The following is a 5,765-nucleotide window of genomic DNA, read 5'->3' on the forward strand; positions in this document are numbered from 1 at the left end:
ATTTTCCCCTTTTGTTATGATGACAACACATCTCTCATGGGAGGTGGTAAAAGAAAAAAGTATATATATTTTTTTTTGGAGTGAAATTCCCCCCTGAGTTAAATAGAGAGTATACTTTACTCCCTCTGGTATCTCCCACTTTGTCGAAATCAAAAAGACGGATAAAAATGCATTGTGAAAAGTAAATATGCAGACAAGGGCAATTTAGGCACATAGAGAAGTAAAACAAGCACTCATATTTTTACTAAGAATTCAAATACGTAAGGAAATTTGCAGAGTTGAAAGTACAAGAAGGGAAATTATTGAATTAAAATTTGCAAAAAGCATGAAACAACAATTTAAAAAAAAAAAGACATAAGTGAGACTATTTTATGCCATAAGTATCACAATTTCTTACCATGATTTTCTTCTTATCTTCAGCTAAGATTTTACAAATTTTCAATATTATGTTTATCTTGATATCTTCTTCCTTTGGTTCTTCATCTCTTTCTTCCTTGAAGGCCGAGTCTTCCTGGATTTCTCCATTTTTAATGGTAAATATAAGGTCTCTAAAGGAAGCGTAGGTGATCTAATGGTTTGCAGAGTTTGAAGCATCGTTCATGGCACTGCTACATAAAAGGGATACCACGGCGGTTGGAAAAGAGACACCACAACTCTTGACCAACCGTTGTGAGTCTAGGGGTGATTGTATGTATGATGTTTTTAACCACGGTTGTGCGACCATGATTAAAAGTCAAGTAGCACATTACCAATCACAACGGTTACTTCAAACAACCGTTGTGATATGCTTTGAAGAAAAATATTTAACAACGAATAGTCTAAACAATTGTTGTGATATATACACTGAATTTGTTATAAATTATGTGGAATGCTTATTTCACCAATGCTCGCGAAACATATAACCTCTCAGTATGATCTAGAATATTATAATATGAAAAATTATGTTATATTAGAAGAATAAGTTGTGGAACCTTATTTTGTAGGTAATGCATCTTTAACCAAGGCATCATCTTTTGATGATGACAATTATGATGACAACTTTAAAGGAGCCTATAAGGTCAATCATAAAAGTCAAGCATAAACGGTTAGAGATGCAAACCCAAGTAAATTGGTTTGACGAACTTATCTATTCAAAGAATGAAAACAAAGTGCATTATCTAAAACCTCAAGTGATCTCAAGCAGTGTCAACACAGAAGATAATATTTGGCAAAAGGCTTGTAGAAGGAGTTAATCTCGTAGTTAGTAAGTTACTGACCTTTTGTAAAATCGAAGGACTTTTCATAAAAGTATATGGCTATAAGCACGCGCACACACACACACACTAAAGCCTTTTTCCAAATGCCTTACAAAAAGAAAACATTTTCAAAAGTGTATTAAAGTTGTGCCAAATGACTTAGGAGCAGTGGAAATAGCTAGAGGGTAATATTTGACCAATCTAATCGATTAGGTCATTTTGTTAATTGATTAAATCAATTCAATCATAAGTCTCAAGCTATTTAGAGAGTTCCTTAATAATGTACAACAACTAGATATATCTTCTTTCCTTTTTGAATGACCACCAACGACTATTTTTCATAATCTAATCGATTAGACTAAAGTGATAATCTATTAGCCAAAGGTAAAAATAATTAAATGAAAATTTTGTTTTGGGCATTCCTCTTGCCTATAAATAGAGGCATCATTTCTCATTTCACATCATCCAGAAACGTGTTTTGACACTTCCCCCGAACTAGTCATTAATGGTCGGCTTCATTGGTATCCTTTATTTTTTCTTTTCTCTCTCTCTCTAAAGTTTTACTTAACTTTTTCTCATTAGATGCCATAGCCAAATCCTTTTTTTGGGAAAAGTCTTTGGTAAGTGAGGATAATGTTGTATTTCTGGAAGCATAGAATTGTAAAGTTCACCAAGGCAATGTCTTATGAACACATTGGTTGAATAATGTCCAAATAGGGATTATATATGGTTTGAAGCTAAACACAATGATATCTTTGGTTGGGGATTGTGTGATCAGTTCCTTTTTAGGTTAAAAATTAATCGATATTAAAATCTTCCTAGGTTTGACATTATCCCTATTAAAATCTCAGAAGTTATGATTTCCCATGTTAAAAATATGTTTGGTTGAAGATTTGTCGATATTAAAAATCTTCCTTGGTTTGAAATTAGCCTGGTTAAAATCTCAGAGGTTATTTGGTTATCCTATTAAACCAAAATTGAACACAGATAGTTGGAATTTCAAAACTAACCACTACAGGATTCATGTTCGTGGAAAGAAGACTAAGTGCTTCAATTTGCAACCGGGAAGGGAGAATGGACACTCCGCTCTCAGCAATTTATTGAAGAAAAGATGCAAACGCCCATATCCATCGTCTGGTAATATTTAGTTGAAGGTCAACCACCATTTCCTTGTATAAGGGGTTTCGTGAGTGTTTCCTACTAAAAGCTCTCAAATATTATTGGAAACTCTCAAGACCAAGTCTTGGGGGAGAGGATTAGGTCCTTTAGTTTTGACTGAACCTCTACAATTCTCTGTGTCTTTCTTCTTCCTTTAAATTTTACTTTGTGCCATTTATTTTTCGCTGCTTATTATTTGAAAATAGTTTTAAACTATGATTTAATTTGCCAAAACTTTTAAAACCATATTTTTCCAAACCACACAATTCACCCCCTCTAGTGTGTGAAGTCTCAAGTCTAACAAGTGGCATAAGAGCCTAACTCCTGTTTAAGGACTAATCGTCTCAGGAGGAAGATGACTTCCCACACAAGATATTTTTTAAATTCTCCACCGCCTTTTTGAAAATAGCAACTTTTATTTTTTAGCAAGTTAGAATTAAATTTTCTTAAAAGAAAAGATAATAGAAAACAATAGTTGATGGTCTAGTTTACCCTACTCATCAAATTAATGATGAAGTAGTGAAAAATCTCTTTTTCTTTTGTACCAAATAAGAAAAGAGAAAAATATATACAAATCCTAAAACTAAGATTATTATAATATTATTTCTCCATGATTGTTATTGTAGAACTGCCAAGGAAATGTGAGATAATCTGGAAAGGATATGGAATTTTCTCCAAGTATCAAACAAGAAATGATGAACACACAAGGAAAAGAAGAAATAAATGTCAACTTTAAATATTTTGATATATCTAGTCATTGTTGAGGCGGTAAAGCGGCAAGCAACAAAAGTTTTGGAAGTTTTTATCCGGGAAATTATCGTCTCCACAGGGACTAGTGCATTGAACTGCCGTTCAACAGTTTCTATAGTTATGAGTTTGGGTTGAATTTGTTAAAGATAAAAAATGGAAAAGTAAATATTAACACAAAAAGAATTCATTCTTTAGAGAGAAGAAACTATCAAGTATTGCATATAATCTACTCTTCACAAACTTAAACTTATTGACCGAATATACTCAACTTGTAACCTATCAATATTACCACATGTCAACAACACAACCCACAACATTATCTAAGTGACGATCTCTCAGACACCTAAACAACACATGAGAAATCCGAGCTTCCCGTAAATGTCGATCTCTCAGACAAACACGACCACTCAGACGCATTAAGCACTGACACTAAGTGATTATCAACCTAATCCATCTCTGCAATTAAGTTAATAGAAAATCATCCTAGATAAGCATTAGAGCCCTACATCTCTATAGCAACTCAAACACATAGCCACAAAGCAATAATCTAAGACAATAATCCATAAAAATATGAAAGCAAGATTTATATAACATAATAGTCAACAAATATACATGAGATCATAGTAGATCTACACAAAACCCACAAATGAAACCACAAAGAGAAGAAAAGAAGAAAAACCCAAAAATCTCCCGGTTTGTCGGCTCCGATTGATGAAGGATTCAACCCCGGATCATCCATTTGACAGCTCCAATGTGTTTTCTAGCATCTTTCCACTCAAAAAATGCTATTGGATGGATTGGAGCTCTAAAATATCCAACCATAACCTAAAAAATGTGTTTTTGGCCCTTAAAACGTGTTTCAGTCAGTACCCGCTTCGCCCGGCGACGCAAACGGTTCGCCCGGCGACTCCAGGCAGTAGCAAATCACATTTTTGAGTATTTCTGCTTCGCCCGGCGAGCCAATTGCTCCGCCCGGCGAAGTACACCAGAACAGCAAAAATTCTGCATTGTTTCGGCCATAACTTGAGAACCGTAACTCCGATTTTCGCCCGGTTTGAAGCGTTGGAAAGCTTATTCAATGCTCTATCTAACTATGAATAAATATCAATGCTTGAATACCTACAAAAATAATATGAAAACAATTAAACTCAATGATATTTACACGATAACACAATATATACACTATAACGTAAATTATACCAAATATACACTAAAGTTAAGGTTTATTGACGAAAAGCAAATGAATTAAGCTGATGAGTGCTAATTATTCACACTCAAATTCACAACAATTTACCACTCATCAAACTCTCCCCAACTTAGACTTGTTTGTCCTCAAACAAGAAACAAACAAATCTCACTCAAAAGAAAGTTTGTCCTCAAACAAAACTAAACAACTCGAAATGACAAAAAGATCAATCAAAGAATCACGAAACGACAAGTTTTAAAGAAGGAAACAAATGTATGGCTCAATCAAAAACGGTACACACAAAGTATACTACTTACCACTACTTTGATGATAACATAAAAACATGAAACCAATGCTAAATACAAAATTTATGCCAAACATTCTAAAACAATGCAAGTTCACATATGAATCATACCTAGCAAAAAGAAACATCGGTAGATGAAAAACACAAAATGAAGAATTTTCACTCATCCAACAATCTTGCAAACAATAGACAAAATTATGCATTTATCTCAAAAATTCACATTGACACATGAAAACATAAATCACAAGGGCTTTTCAAGATTGTAATGCGGCTTGGTAAAAAAACAAGTGATAAGTCCTAAAGCTAAATGAAACAAAAACTTGCCTAAAACTAAGGGAGTAATTACTTCCACAAAGTTTCACACAATATAATTTAAATCACACTTCTTCATCATCACAAGTTTCACACCAAACACAAAACTTATTAGCACAATTTATTCCATACTCTTTGTCTTACTATTTTTCAAAGCTTTTCCTCTTTTTTCTTTCTTTTTCTTTTTCTTTCTTTTTCTATTTTTCTCTTTCTTTATTTTTCTTTCTTTTTTTCTTTTTCCTTTCCTCAACACATACTCAACCAACCAAACAAGCACATAATCAATGATCTCCCCAACTTGAATTCAACCAACGTTATACAATGAATACTCTCACTTACTAAGGCAAGGTAAAAACTCATACAACAACAAAAGGTTGAGGGTTCAAGAAAAAACAACAATCAAAATCCACCAAAAAGCGAACTAATTCTCAAGTTCAAAAAGCGAAATGGATAATGACAAAAAGCTCAAAGGGGGTTAACAAAAGATCACACACTCACAAGGTGAATTGACAATATGGCTAAGGTAGTTGTGCTCAAAATCAAACAAAATGCCTTGATCATTTTCATGCTTTCACAAAGTCAATACAAACAAAAGATTAAACATAATAACATCTAGTTAAAACAAGAATTGTGGTCTCCCGCATATGTAAACAATGGAAAGCTTCCTCACAAAAAGGTTGGGAACTAAAGTGATTCACAAATGAACAAGTATACGAAAGAATGAATGGCATACAAGTTGCAAAAAGCCTAAGTATCATGAATATGCTACAATCTAGAAAGTGATAAACACATACCTCGAACGTGTACAAAATGTTAAACT

Source organism: Vicia villosa, unplaced genomic scaffold, assembly GCF_029867415.1.
Source record: "Vicia villosa cultivar HV-30 ecotype Madison, WI unplaced genomic scaffold, Vvil1.0 ctg.002571F_1_1, whole genome shotgun sequence".
NCBI lineage: Eukaryota > Viridiplantae > Streptophyta > Magnoliopsida > Fabales > Fabaceae > Vicia > Vicia villosa.